This window comes from Molothrus aeneus, chromosome 7 (genome assembly GCF_037042795.1).
Source record: "Molothrus aeneus isolate 106 chromosome 7, BPBGC_Maene_1.0, whole genome shotgun sequence".
NCBI lineage: Eukaryota > Metazoa > Chordata > Aves > Passeriformes > Icteridae > Molothrus > Molothrus aeneus.
Genome location: NC_089652.1, coordinates 14,292,500 through 14,308,728, shown reverse-complemented (window position 1 = coordinate 14,308,728; position 16,229 = coordinate 14,292,500). Strand labels below are relative to the sequence as shown.

The 16,229-nt window shown below is 41.9% G+C and overlaps 1 protein-coding gene across 1 annotated transcript in view; it reads right to left on the bottom strand.

The window, feature by feature from the left end:
• Positions 1–5,219, bottom strand: part of RAPH1 (Ras association (RalGDS/AF-6) and pleckstrin homology domains 1) — a 79,268-nt gene extending 74,049 nt beyond the window's left edge. The window contains exon 1 of the mRNA XM_066553242.1: positions 4,902–5,219. The gene's annotated coding sequence lies outside the window, so the exon portion shown is untranslated. The remainder of the gene's footprint in view (positions 1–4,901) is intronic.
• Positions 5,220–16,229: the final 11,010 nt, after the last annotated feature.

Genomic DNA, 16,229 nt, shown 5'->3' with positions numbered 1-16,229 from the left:
ACCCATGTATCGAGCAACAAGCTCTACTTGGAGCTTTGGGAGTAAACTGTTGCTTCCTACTGAAGAGCCAAGAAGGCAATGATTAAAGTAACTACGAGTAACTTACTGCACATGTTAACTGTAAGCACATCACAGTTTCACTCTTTTAAAATTTACTTTAACCAGGACAAAAAGACACCAGGAATACCACAAGTCCTACCAACTCAGTGAACTGCTGCTAAGTCTCTGGGAAAAGGGAAGGACAATGAGACAATCACAGCACTGGCAGCAGCCAAGCACCCTGTGCCAGCAGTAGGCAGTGGACTTCAGCTCTCACTGTCATATGAACAAAGGTTTCTGCCAGTCCCCCAACAACTGCTCCTGAAACTTTCTGAAAGGTGAAGTTTTCAGAGAGGATAAAGGATGCCAATGAGCTTCCCTCCAGCCCTTTTCCATATGTGTGTTTTAGACAGCATGCTTTTCATATCAGATCTACATTTGAGAAAATGATCAGGTTCTATACTTCACCAAGACTTTTCAACATGAAAGTCCAATCCTGACGCAAGTAATAAAACTTAGCAGTCACAAAACTGGAAAGTGATGTCACCTCTTGCTCCTATTTCTTTCTAATCCTGATCTGCTAGAAATCAGCTATTCTGTTGTAATAAAGAGTGGAAAAGAGTGAGGTGTTTGTATATGAACACAACTTGGCATTCTAAACACTTGACAGTACCCTCACACCGTACATGACCATTTCAGCAGATGTCAAATACAATAATTAGAACAACACAATGATAACATTGCAATAAGGGATGATAATTCAGATAATTTTCACAGAAGGTAAGAACAATCTACATGCAGTTTACCATTTATGCTATGCAAGATCAGTGCAATTTTACCAGCAACCTGAGTTCTTGATCACTATAATATTTACTTAAGTAAATAAAACAGTTTTACTACTGTGGATAGTAATTCCCTCACCAGACTCCCTGTAATATTTCCGTATAAGAATTTTCACCTTACACACTGGTGTCTTGAAAAGACCAGAGGCAAGGAAGATTCAACCACCTTTTTAATAACATTTGTTAAAATTATTTTGATGGATTTTTGAGACTAGAAATTCAGTAATGGGGTAAAAATTATGTTCTGTGACTATTTTTGTACCATCCCTTGAATTCCTTCCCCACCTGCAGGCCTCCCTCCCCCACACCCCCTAAAATCCAACTAATTAAGATATAGGATGGCAACAAATTATTTTCCTAATATTTAACATCAGGACAATTTCAAATCCTTATGTACATCATCCTCCTCCGTACAATACAAGTACAGAGGTAGCCTGCAGGCCAAGACATTTCAAGAGCTCTTCACTAACAGATGGATTTTAAACAACAAGTTCAACAAACAATCTATTTAACATCTTACACGAAACACTTCTGCTAAAGCTGGACATAGAAAATAACTAAAAGTCCTACTTGGAACAAAGCAGAGAAGTGATTTTAATTCACTAAAATGTCAGAAAATATCAGTCAATATATCTGGATCAAGTAGCATACAAATATTCTACAGATACTTTTCTTAGTCTTTATACAATTTTTCTATATGAAGGATTAGAAGGAACCTCTATCATTATTGAATTTCAGTTCTTTCTCACAGGGACTCATTTGTTTAATTGGGTAATTATTTCTAATTTCTAGTATTAACATATAAAAACTAATATACCATTTTCAATGGACACTTTCTTAAAGTGATGATAACACTTGGGAGATTAACAAGAGAAATTTAAATCCCTTTCTTATCTGAAGAACAAGTATAAAGGGCAATTATAGTGCAAGTTTCCTTACTGGCATTACCTAACCCAGTAGACATTCCTAAAGGTAGAAAACATTCTGTGCGTGTGCTCACTCAAAGTCTGTGACTGCCAATTATCCAAGGTATTTTTTGAATTCTTAAGAGGACTTACTCAATATGTCAACTTTTGTTTCATAAATTACATTTTTTGAAACAAAATTAACACTCCACATAAAAACAGGTAAAACCTGACTACTCAGCAGTGTGGTGTCATTTCAATGTATTATTAACTCATAGCAATAAAACAGATCTGGATTGCATCTTTTTATAAGGCTTGTTTATCTGACATTGCCTGATTCTGCCGTAAACCAACACATTTTCTTCCAGCAATTGCAGAGAAAGAGTGTGAAACATGGCAAAATGGCTTATTGTTGGGGTCAGAAATAGAAATTGGGCATTTCTGGCTTTGGTAAGTGTTTGTAACAAATTCTAGATTTAATCAGGAGGATCCTCAGTGTGAACAGATATTAATGGAAAGTTGTGAAGTACATTATTTCAGTTCTACCTGAAAATTCCATAATAAAACTATTGTTTAACATAACAGAAAAGGCAGAGTGTGATTATTTTGCAACCTTTGGCTTCATTTGTAGCACAAGTGATTTGAAGTCCTTTTCTATTAAGAAGGTGATGTAAATTACTTAATGGCTGCAATCTTCATTACCATTCTTCCTAGTATTTACCTAACTGGCTTAGTCACTCAGATTTAACTCTGTCCCAGTTTGATAGGTTTTTACTTCCCTCTCCAGCGGCTGAAAAGCATTTGAAGAAGGAAGGCAAGTATGGCCAGTAAAGATGAGACTAATGCAGGATAAAGATCTACAATTTAAAGCACAAAGAATTAACTGTTTCTAGCTAGAAAAGCCAGTTGATTCTATCGGAAACCTTAATGCTGAAGGAATAGACAAAGGACCAAATTCAAATAAAGAAGCAACTGCTAAAGAAGATTCGTGGTTTGGGGGAAACAAGGCAATACTCATATATTCCGATAGCCAGAACTCTGAGAGATCCTTTTGAAAAACAATGCCTCTTAAAACCAGCCCCAGAGAACCATTACCTACGAAGGGCATCGCAGCAGTTCCACACAATACTTCAAACCAACAGGTGTTCTCTGTACCCAGGCTTACTTCACTAAGAAAGGAACAGACTCCAACACACAGAAAGCTGCAAACAGTTTATGTCAATACACTACTCCATTGTAAAAAAACTACTTTAAATTCAAACCTGAAGGCAGTAGTCTCAAGATACTATGCAAGGAAGGCAGATTGAAGATTATATAACACTTGTCAGTGTTCTCTTTCACATTATTTTTTGTACCCTTTCAAGAAATTAATAGCCAGTACACTGCATTGCTTTCCTTAACTGTGGTTTATCTCTTACTAATACTTTTCTCGCTGTCACCACATGCTGAGTCAGAGAATCAGTGGTAGAAGGATGCCTCATTGCACATCATCTGAGCATAAAAATTAAGCCATTTTAAGGAAATATCTATCTGAAAATGAAAACTGTACAAGGGCAATAAATAAATTCCTTGGTGCCACTTACCTTTCTGGTGTACGAAAACAAAAATCTTCTGTAACACGGATTTCTGTACGGTACTTCGAGTATCATCCAGTGATACGAAAAATCACATACCAACTTAGGTGCAGAAAACCAGTTCTGTGTTCCACTATCCACCACACCCACCAAGAATGATATCACTGTACTAAGTATGGATATGTTCAGATCTTTATAGATCTTATGTGGAAAGTATTCCCTAGATTATGACCAAGACTTTTGTTCTTCAAGATGATTTATCAAGTAATTTTACCATTCCTCTGTTATAACAGGATACTTCTCAGCAGAGAAAAGCTGATTAAAGACAATAAAACTGGAAGATTTGTTGTTCTAGACATATTGTTTCAATAAACATCTAGAATTAAGCAATTGATTCTTCTTCTCTAAGGTATTTAACAAGCTAATGTATCCATGTCTGAAGACCACTAGGCGGAACAGACAAAAAGAGACAATTTGCTCAAAACGGAGTGGGTGTGATTCTACAGTCTCACAAAACATCCACCCATCACATGAATGGTAATATAAAGATACTAGCCAAATGGAGCGTACCTGTAATCCACCAGTAAAAAATAAATTGTACTACACAGACTGCTGTTCATCTCCTCCTAAACACCTATAGCCCAGTAAAAATATCAAGAACTAGTAAAAATTACAAAATCCAGTGTTCAAACGCGCAGGCGATTGTTTTCTGCCCTACAAGATAATCCAAAAGAAACAAAATCTTCCAAAATGAACAGGTAAGTCAGTGACTTCTTAAGATAACCAGCATTAGTGCAGGAGAAAAATAAGTATAGCCATATGAATTTTACAAGGTCATGTGACACTCGTGTATATAGACACTCCTCCTTTCCCTTCCACCATCAATGATTTTCCCCATGCAGAAAAAATAATATACCACACTCCCAGTTTCATTAAAACCAACGCAGGCATCAAGCTTGCTTGTGAGGCTCTTTGCAAACCAGTCTGCCTTCTGTAGGTCGTATGGCTAAAAAGCTTAACAGATTTCAGGTTTGGTGTTGGGTTTTTAACCCACCATTCCTTCTTGCAGCAGGAACGAGGATTTGCGCGTTTTGTTCCGCGGGTGGCAGCGCGCGCCTCGGCGATGCCTGCGCTGGAGACCCGACTGCCTGCGGCTGCACAGGGCGGAGACTCACCCAAGCTGACATTGTCTGGATGCCACACACTACATCCCTCGCGCATCCCCGGCTGACTTCCCAGCCTCTCCCGAGGCATGCCTCATTCGGGGAAAACCCGGGGGGCACACACATACCAGAATCCTCCACCAGTCATCAGAGCCTCTCTAGAAAAACACACCCGATGGTGCCGGGGGTATGGAGGGGCGCAGGGCACAGGCGCGGGCCGGTAAACGCGCGCCCCTCCCGCACCCTTCGCTCCGGTGCTCCCGCCCAGTCCCGGTGGTGGCTCGGGGGCCGAGGGGACGCGGCAGGAAACGCCGCCCGTCGGCTCTGCCACCGCCGCCCCTCAGAAAAGAGCGAAACGAAGGCGTCTCCGCCACTTACCTCGCCCCGACTCCGGGGGAGCCCCGGCGGGCAGCGGCGACGCCCCACAGAACAGAGGGGCGAGGCGCCTGGTTCGCTCCTGCTCCCTGCCGGCGGCGGCACCCGGGTCCGCTCCGCCTGCAGACCCCCTCGGCGGCGGCTGCTGCTGCTCCTCCTGCCTCCACTAATGGTGGCCGCCGATACCGGTTCCTTTCGCCGCTCCCTTCCTTTCCCGTTCCTTGTTTCCGTCGAGCGCGGAACCGCCTCCGCCCGGCGGCCCTGGCGCGTCCCTGCCCAGCAGCGGAGACGCCGCTCCCCGCACGCCGCTGCCGCCCCAGCACCGCCACCGCTCCAGGCTCCCCCCGCCGCTCACTTCCGGCGCGCGGGCCGCGCCTCGCCCCGCCCTGCCGGGACCGGCGCCAGCCACGGGGGGCGGCGACGGACCCGCAGCGCCGGGGCGGCCGTTGGGCGCGCGAGCGGCCGTTGGGCACGCGGGGGACGGTTGGGCGCGCGAGCGGCCGTTGGGCGCGCGGGGGACGGTTGGGCACGCGGGGGGCCGTTGGGCGCGCGAGGGGCGGCTGGCGCGCGTGGAGCCGATCGATCCTCGCGGAGCCGATCCCCACGGGGCCCATCGATCCCTGCGGTGCCGGTCGATCCCTGCGGTGCCATTGCCCGCTGAGCGGGTCGGCCCGCGCTGGGCGGTGGCCGGCGCGCTCTGGGCGGGCGCTGCCCGCGCTCCGGGCAGCTTGGGGCTGCGGTTCCGTCCGCAGGTAAAGGAGCTGCGGGACGTTCCCTGTTCCGATCACCGAAGGTCTCTGTTGTCAGCAAATTACCAAATCCTACCGAAATCCTCGGTCTTGTGTCCCGCTGACCCTGGGCCAGCCGCGGACCGCGCCGCCTCGGCTACGCTCTGGCCCGGCGGAGAGTTTGCCTCCGTTTCTCATCCTACCACAGCTTCTCCATGATAAAAATCACCATTTTTAAAATTAGTTACAAAATGGGATAAACGCATTGCTTGCTACTGCAGGTAGTGCTGTAGGAGGGGAGGTTCGCTTAAATACAGTTTATTGCCTTGGGGCTCCAAGCTACAGCGCAGGAGAGGCGATATGCACTCTGCCTTCCTCCGGGAACGCGCTTCTCCCCTGTGCTACCACAGCTGTCTGTTGTGACAGGGCACAGGCGTGTTTTACATCAGCCTTTATCTGTCAGTATTTGACAGGCACAAAACTTCAGTCAAAGTACAGTATTTTCCATAAATGTGAGCAATTATGCAAAATGACGCTTGTTGTTCTACTACTGTAAGTACTAACAATGAGATTACAAGCTAGGTCAACAGCCACATGAAGATCTGTTTAAAATACAAGCTAGTACATGGAGAAAATTATTTTCATGTGTACATACAAATAAGTAATTTGAAAAAAGAAAGTTCACCCATTTAATTCTAACATCTAAAATCTTTGCTATATAAATTCACCTTAACAAGTAACCACTTAAAAATTCTGGACAACATAATAAAATGTTGCGAATTAACAACATCCCAGACAAGTTAAGATCAAAGTTATGGATGCAGAAATATATAAATTATCAATATGGAATAAAAATACATGTGTTCATCACCAAGAGACTACAGTAGTCACCTGGAATTGCAAATAAAATATTTTTAATCCAACTGTTCCAAATTCTAGACTGCTACTGATGCATTGCTTCATGGTGTGTGAAGTTCCACAATTAAGAGGTGTCTGGGATCACATTATTTAATAAAAGTGGTACGTTTTCAGTGCTGTTCTGCACTTGCTGCATATCAGCAGTGAGAGTGAGCTGGCAGAGCCTATGTATCTGATGTTATCAGCAGGTTAAACTTTGTCTGGAGTTTGTATTAATCCCACCACACTTTCCTACTGATCCTTCGTGACCCTGAAGGGATTAGAATGACAACACCTCCCCCAGAAGCAGGTTTGAGATGGCCAGAGGAAGCACGGGGAGTGCATGGGCAATGCAAGGAGCAGCTTGGGCGTGCCATGGCCAGGTTCCTTATGGCAGCTCTGTGGCAGCTGACCCAGAACAGAAGCGCTGCCAAAACTCATGTTCTGCACCACTGCAGCTCAGGAACTGCACGGCCATGGAGTGTGCAAACCTTCATACCCTCAGCTATGAAATTCTCTCAAAAGGAAAAGGAGGCTGCAGACTACTGCAAACTCTGCTTTTGGCATGTGGAAATATTATTCCCTTATATCAAACTTGCTAAGTAGTCCCTGAGCCTGAGCAGACAATAGACAGCAGAGTTGATTTAATGCAAGGTAGAGGTCAGAGCTAGACCATTTGAAGCTTGAGAACCAGATTGGATCTGTGAGCATCCTATAGAACCACTATCCAACTACAGACCTAAGTTACTAATGTAAAATCATCCCCCAGGCCAAGGAAGGAATGCATACCTGCAGCAGATGTTGGGTAAGGTGTTCAAAGCAGTACAGGAAATTTTGTCATACATCTGCCAATGAAATTAACAGGTAATGAATTAAAAAAATAAGTGAAACCTTTTGAGAAGGTTAAAAGGTTGGTTTAAATGTATATCTGTATTGAGATAAAAAAGGATAAAATTGATCATTTTTTAAATCAGGGCAATAATTCCGTGGCTACTGACCCTTTCTTCTCCCAAATGCTGCCTATCAATCTCAATTTTACTTATAGCTAAGCACTGTTTGCAGCTGAGCTTAATTTTGAATCCTTCAAAGGTTTAATTTTATGTATTTAAATAATCCTGAATAAGAAAACATAAATAAGCAAAGGTTACATAGGCTTCTGGATCATTAGACAGTTGGGAGAATTTCCATGAAGGACACACCAAGCAAGGGCTGGAAATATGAGAGTTCAAAATTAACAAAAAAACTCTCATCTTGATTGCTCTGTTGGACCTAAGAAAACTCAATGGCTTGTGCAGTAGAAATTTCATATTTTGGTGAAGATCTGCCAGATCTGACCTAGACTGTCAATCAAAACTATATGTGTGTGCATGTACAGGTACATCTAAATGTCCATGCATCATGGAACCTTGAGCACCCGTGGTGCCTGCCAGCTCTAGCAAGGAGAAGAGCAGTCTGACTCTTTTCACCTGCTTCTTTATGAATTTCTTTTGCCAGCTACCAGGCTCAAGGCACAAAATCCTTAAATAGCCTTTCCTGTTCATCAATAGCTTGCTCAATCTATACTGTATCTATTGCTGCTCCCCTAGCTATAATGGCATTTCCAAATGGGAATTCTGACAAAGTATTACAGTATTTCTTAGTAACAGGTATAGCACCCATAGCCATTAACATCAATAATTCAGTTCATCCAGACTTACCTTAAAAATGTCTTCTCTCAGATCTTATCTACTGTTCATAAACAAGGATGTCTTGAAGGGGTTCTGACATTGCAGCAACTGGTATGATGACAGCAGTACTCTGTAATAGGAATGCAGACTTGGACAGGAGCTTCTGGGGTTTCAAGCCAGCCAGCTTGAAACCCCAGATACATAATACATTGTAGAAACTCCTCATGTTCTAGGTTAAGGCCACTAAGCTTCCTCAGGGCTACTGTTTGGTGGGAAGGCTGCTGCTATTTGCAGGGAGGAAAAGGTTCAGAGGAGCACCAACACAAACACTGGAATGAAAATACCATTTTCTGGACTCATTTAATCAGTGTAAATAAGAAAAAATCTTGGCTAATTCCAGCTGAAGTACTCCTGAATTACAGTGGGATGACAGCTCTGAATCCAAAGCATAGAATGTCTGTGGATGAAAATATAACCACTCTTTTCTTTATGCACTTTCCCTTCATTCCACCTCTAAGAACCAGAGAAGCATTCATTGTCTTTCTCAGGTAATGAGAGAATTAGCTACTTCCTTAGAGCCAGAAAGGAAACCTTGTTCATAGCCAAGGTCTGAATCCTGCTCTCATCAATGCCAAATCAGTCCCTTGCTTGGGAGGAGACTTCAGACTTACTATTGATACTCTTTTCATGGAAATGTCAGCATTGCAGACTAGCAAGTAATCTATCTTTAGCATTCATTATCATTATCAGTCCTTTTAATGAAGAACACCCCATCACACATCTCAATAAATCAGCATGGCTAACACATGCCAAAAAAACATTTCTTCTCGACCCTCAAAGCAATCAGCTTATGCTGCTGAAGCAGGAAGCTTGTTTGTCCCCTGCATTGTTGTAATCTGGTGCATACAGCTGCAAATGTTGTCTTTGCTCACAAAGCTTCTTAAATCCCTTTTTTAATTCTACTAAACTCTTTGCCTTGATGACTGCCCATGACAATTGGATTCCATAGACAGAAAATATACTGTGTGAAATCATATTGAAAACGTGTTCTGGAAGATTTTTCTCTATGAATTGGGGCATAGGGGCTGCAATTAGCTGACTTCAGTACACACTTGATGAAATTTCATCTTATGTGAAGCTCCTCTTGCCTCCATGATCTCTGCTACCCTCCATTACTCTTTATTCTGCACAGTTACTTTTCTGGTTCCTTTTCAAGTCCTCTGAGGCAAACCCTGCCCCTCATGAATGTATCAGAGCACCTGTGCAGCCATGCACGTAAAAATAGGGAAGGAACAACACACACACAGATTAGCCTCTTCCAACATACAGGGCACCACAGGGACTCTCTGGACTCTACTCCCAGGCTGAAGTCAGTAATTGATTTTAATGGGAGCAGGGCTGAGCTAATGCTGGCACTTTGGAAAATCCCACCCAAGGGATTCAGTGATATTGAAAGTGCTTGAGGCAGGTTAACTGCAGGCATTTCCACTAATGGGGAATGGCGCAGTTGTCTTTATTAATTTTCCTTCTCCAAAGTGCAATTAGAATGTATATATTTTTATATCCTTAGGAACAAAATAATGTAAAATGCTTCTATTTCTAGAGACTCTTACTGAAAGGCAAGTAAATGAGTGATTTTCTGCAGCACAGTTACAGGCCTTAATATCTATCACATTCCAGAAGAATCTATTAATACTCTCTTGCTGCCCTTCTTTTTCCATCAGCTCACTCAATATGATTACAAGGGAAAATAAAGTCAACATGGGTCCCAGTCACAGCAGATGCACTGGCAATTTGTAAAGCAAGGTTTTTCATCATCTTCCTGGAGACAGGAGAACCAATGCTTTTCTATCTGACCGTACCTTCAAAACCAAGAGGAAGAAATTTCACTGGTGAAGATGAATTGGAAAATGGCCATTTAAATGGGGAAGAAAAGGTGGCATGAACTGGAATGAAGCGTAAACAACAGGAAGAGGGATGATGCAAATAAATGCTAGTGGACATTGTCTCTGTTATGGTCAGTTTTTGGAAAAGTCACTGCAGGGAAAGTGTAGACTAAAAAAAGGAACCAAAGCTATGGCAACCATTTTGCAAACAACTCTACAAATAAATATAGTCTTAACTGTCTCTGAAAACTATGAGGTTACTCATTCATAAAAATGCTGAGGTTCTGGCACATTATTCACTTAAAATACAAATAGTGGTTATTTTCCATACATTTATTCAAACAATACTAGAATTTTAAGCATAGTGGCAAACATTACCACTTCAAAAGATCCCATTGCTATAGTGTAATGACAGAAGTTTGGTCTTTAACATCACAGTGAAATGACAGCAGAGTACGAAAAGTTTTGCAGTCTTGAGAACTGCTTTACATAAAAGAATCAAGACCACAATATGTTTAAAATACTGAGGGAGGTGAGTGGCAGAGTGAGGTAGGAAAAGAAACTCAGTTTGTTTCCTTTTGCTACTTGTACTTTTTGATTCAGACTTTTCCTGAAAAGTTCTCTTCTTGTAATGACCTTCTTGATATGACTATACTGACTCTTCAGGTATAAAGGCTGTGCTTGATACCAAACTGGAGGAGCCCCAGGATGACCCAGGGGGCTGCATCAGGCATTTCTCTGGGTCAGGCTGGAAAGCACTTCTCAGATCTTTGGAGTTCATGTTATCTACGTTACAGAGTGAGGCATAAAAAAGCAACAAGTAGTCACTTACCTTTCAGATTATTTTTAACCTTTTTTACTTCCTCCATGACAACATTTCTCATTTTACACTGAAAAGTCAGCTATTTCAGAAGTGACATCTTTTGCTTATAGAGATAGAAAAAGGGCATTTTAATGTAAATATTGAAAATGTTGAAATGTCCTTCCACACCTAATACTTTATATGCAGTTAATGCTCATTACAGAATAATTACCTGCTAGATCTGATTTAATAATTCTTAAAGTGTAAATGTTTTCATCAATGTGCAATAAAATAGAATTATCAGTTACATTGTTGCCTGAGAGAGAACTGAATTTTGGATCTTTAAAAAATGATCACTGTGAAAATCCAAAAGACTACATTTAGTTTCCTTTCTTTACAGAGGGAAATTCAGTCAAACCCATTTGTGCACTGGCCATAATTGCAGGGGGAGCTTTGTGTGGATGCACTGCAGCAATGTGACAGTTTCTGGAGCTGCAGAGATACAGTGACACATCTCTGGTATACTCAGTACTGGCAGTGGTTTGTTTTTCCAGTCACTATTAGCTGTTCTTCCCCAAATATCTTCAGCCACATCTTGTCCTAAGATCTCATCACTTTCATCCTGGAAAGTGACTTGCTCAAATAGACTTTCCATTTCAGGAGACCCCTGGCATTAATTTATTTGCAAGACCAGGTAGAAGGAACAGCTTTCTCCAGAAGTTCTGTTATTTAACTGCAGCAAATGTTTACAGAGCAGAACTATTTTTTCCTGTCATTTTATGCATATATGAAATATTTGACATATATCTTTTAAATTATACATTAGGATTTGCTGGAATTTCTGTCTTGACCGCTTAAGTGATATTGGCTGGACCATCAACATTTTTTAAAAGAAGTAGTTTAAATTGGTGCAGTTGTTCTTTCAGTGAGTGACTGAAAATAGTTGTGGTAAGTTTCAGATTCTTTTTTTTTGAAAAGCTGTAGATAACTGGACAGTAGATTTTTGAAGAGTAAATTTCAGCATTTTTATCATTGTACTTTGAAGCATCTACAATTTATTTTAAAATTCCCATTCTGAATGGAAAAGTGGAAAATAAACATTTTGGCACATTTAATGTGGTTTGCATGATGTTTCTGGACTTATCAGAGAGAGCTCTCATGATTTTTTGAATAATTTTAGTGATGAGGTAGGAAAAATTAAATGGCACTTAAGAATAACTGAAGATTTTTATTCAAGATTTGATGAGCAAAAATCCAAGCAATCCTCATTAGTAATTCCTTCAGAGAAAATTTCTTTCTTGAATCTTAATGTGTACTTTTGAGATAGATGACTTGGGAGCATCTGTATAGGAAAATTCAACTGCCTTAGCTATCAGTGGGATTTCTCTTAGTCCAAGACACATGTGCAGAGTTATATACACATCACCCATCCGTACACATAATGTATCTTTGCATGTAATTTGTTCTCAAGTACTCAGGGATTACCTTTAACTAAATGAAGAGTGGGATTAAGTGAACATATGGTGTTAAGAAAGCTGAAAATAAAATCCCCCTCCATCGAGCTCTACCACACTTATATTGCTCATTAGGGGATTATTTCTAAGTCTGTGTGGACAAGCTTTCTGAGGAAGGAACTGAAAGGCATAAAGTTTCAAGGGTTATGAGACAAATCCTGGAAAATTATACTGTCTAAGTGAAAGGTACCTTGTCTTTTATTCAAATCTTGAAATTCATTTTTCACTTGTACTGTATCTATTTGTACATATAGAGAAAGAGAAGACCCAGTGGATTCTTTTGACTCATGTTATCTCAGGCAGGTTTTCTGTAAGTCACACTACAATCATAACTGGATGCTGCCTTCTTGTTAAACATCTTTTTATAAATGCAACTGGAAAGCTCATAAGCCTATACTGAAGTGACAGATTTTCAATCAGAAAAATCTTTGCATTTATTTTAAAAAGTTATTCGTGAAATTAGATTCAAACCCCATGATTTTCCAGATTATTTACCTGACAACTAAGCTTAAAACAGATATGAAAAAGCTTGCAACATCTATTGTGTAAGCCAACTCGTAACAAACTGGATAACACAGTGTGAAAATGACATCAAAGGACAGAGCCCATGGTCCCCCAGCAACTCCATGGTTTTGTATTTAACTAGTGTAGCCCAGTTCATGCTTACCAACCTCAGTGAGTCCTTCCCCTCACCTTGGAAGCACCTTACTGGCACTTCTCTTTCTTGAGCTGTGTGTATGTTTGTATTCTAGGTGATTCTGCTAGTCTGTTACTCCCTCCAGGGCCTCCAGATCCTCACAGAGGTCCATTAATGTTAACTAATTTGCCCAGCCCAGGACACCCTCATCACATGAGCTTCAAATTCTTGTAAAACTCATCAAAATCTAACCATTTCTTCCACTTCTACTGATTATTTGCCCTCCTTTAACTACAAGCTATCTTCTTCAAAGAAGGAATAGTAATAATAAGTTCTCAAATAAACTCTCTGGAGCAACCTATGAGGCCACTGCTGAGTCCCTTACAAACCTCTTCCATGTGCACTCCATTTGGACATGTGTAAAGTAGATAGCACCACCAAAGCAACCAGTAGGAATACAAATGTCTTAGAGTAACAATCTCCAAAGCAACCAGTAGGAATACAAATGTCTTAGAGTAACAATCTGCCAATGCTTACAGTGCACAAAATCTATGTGTGCAACTGCCTGTTTTTATTTTTGCTATTCTTGTCCTTCCTTTCCCATTTCCTCCACAGGATATTTTTCCACTTTTTTCATTGTGTCAAAACTCATTTCAGCTCTTTAGTAAAACATATGTCCCCTGTCACATATGTGTGAGTATCTGGCATAAACAAGCACTGGGAACAGAGGCAGGACCTGGGTTACCACACCCCTACTTGCTGCTTGTGCTGTCAGTTCTGACTCAGGCAGCAAATCCCACAGATCCAGGCTGCATCAGCTGTGTGTGAGCAGTACACCTAGTGGGCAGCTGGGCTGGCTGAAGTGGCCAGCCTGGAGACCCTCAGCTACTGAGCTACCTGGCCAGAGAAACAGCTCCTGCAGGGCTGCTTCAGCAGCTCCAAATAGCTCCATCCATCTTATTCCATCAGGACAAATTTTTTGCACAGGATCCTGAGTTCTGTTTCAGTACAATAATAAATGGCACATAATAATAAAAGAAGCCTTTTAGGGGCTTACCGCTGCTGATTCTCAAATGCATTGGGGAGCATTCAAGGTGACAGGCTGTGCTCAAGTGTCACCAGAAATGGGATCTGGGCTGCAGCTGCAGGCCCATCCCCAGGGCATGTTACGTTGTGGTAGCAGTGGGGGTCACAGCTCTGTAAGCTGGGCTGCATGTCTGCTGTGGTATGGCTGCATGTCTCCTCTGCTGGGACTCTGGAGCAGGGGATTGAGGGGCAGTCCCTCAATCTGCAGGAGGATGTGGAGGGCTCTTAATGCACTAGATGTGGCAAGATTCTTAATGCTCTGGCTGCTTCCTGAGAAACTCTCCTCTATCACAGCCAAAAACCAGTGGTAATTAGGGTCTGTGCAGCTGGGCCAGGCTGGGGAAGTGAAGATTCAAACTGCATCTGTGTCTCCTTTAAATAGTTTATGAGTGGTGCTCACTTTGGGTTTTGTTTTACAACCAAGCAGAAACCAACCCCAGCAGCACCCCATATGTTCCTTGTCTTTTGTTTGCTTGGGCATGTTTATTGTACAGGTTTACTTAGGATCTAGCTATGACTGTGTCATGGGTTTGTTGTGTACATTGTCCAAGACATGAGACTGAGCCCAACACCTGTGTTTAAAACATTATGGCTGTCTGAAAAGTTATAAAAATGGGTGTTCTGAGCTATTCTTACACCACTGTAAACAATTTTAGCTAGCTAAATAGAAATCCTGCCCTTAAATACAAGTGTCAGATTGCAACCAGATTCTCAGCATGCCAAGCCCACATCACTGTTGTTCTAGGCTTCCCTTTCACTGAGTAACCTGGCAGTGCCTTGTGTTAAGCAGCTGATGGCAGAACTGCTGTTACTTACTCACTGCTCACCTGTCTGCTCCTGTGCAGTTCCACCTTTCAGGGTGTGACAGTGGACTCACAAATCCCGGGGCATACTGAAGGAAGAGGCATAACTTCTCATCTTCCAGATGAGAATGCACCCTGAATTACTGCTGCTCAGAAAGTTGTGTGCAGAGCAGTGAATGTATTGAAGCTCAGACTCATCCCTTGGAAACAAATGTCCTTTCAAAAAAGATAATTCTCCTTCTACCACACCCTTTGGTACAACATCCCTAACCCCACCTCTCTGTCCCCATCTTACCCTTGCCCTCTGTAAGCTATGCCTAACCAATTTGCTGTTTCTGTTGACCCATTTTTGGACAGGTTAATTATACATCATTCACTCCACTGTGAAGGTTCAGCCTATTTGCAACCTTCTATAGGTGCTTCCCACTTTAGGATTTCAAGATCCAAATGGCTCCCTATGTGTTGATGTATTTTCTGCCTCCTTTGAACCTAAAGAATCCACAGGTGGACACGAGATGTATGTAAGCAACACGTGCTGTTAATTCTCTAGTCTAGTGGAAAGTCTAGGGCTAATTCCACTGAAAGCCTGTGCCATTATATGAGTATCAGTTAGAGAAAGAAAATTTTAACAGCCTTTATAACTCTAACATATAAGTGAGTGTCCATGGAGGAAAGTATTTTGGTCACTGTGGCTAATGCTGAGCTAGTGTAAGCGACACGGGTTAAGCATATTTATTTTCCTTTGCATTAGTTGTCCCTGCAGTAGGACTGTGTTTGAACAGTTGGTAGATTCAATCTAGCACAGACCTGGCACATAGTTTCCTGCTACATCCATTCCTGCTCCTTTTTGGTCAATTGTCATGTGGGATTAGCACAATAAATCTAGACTACAGCAGAGAAGCAGTGTTCATTTTAAATTTTCTAGAATTATTGTTTTGTGATGCAGGCCAAATATAGCTGGAACCCACTGTTTGTATTCAACTTGACTATGTATTTAACTTTGCCTTTCCCACTGCAATGTGTAATCTGTACTAAACAGAATACTTCTGCAGCACAAATTCCCTTCTGTCTCAGTATTAATTGTTGTATAAAAATAAGGTCACTCAAGTAGTATTTTAAATTTATGTGGTGTTGTTGTTTGCTTCTGCAAAATCAGTCTTGGGTGAATACTTACCACAGCATTGAAGACAGGACTGGAAGGGGGTAAGCCAAGGGTTCTTAAGGTTTCACTTCATGAAACTGAGTTTCTGCTGAAGCTGAAGCGGAACCGCATAAAGCTAGAAAAGATTTCAAACCTGGCTGCTTGAAGTT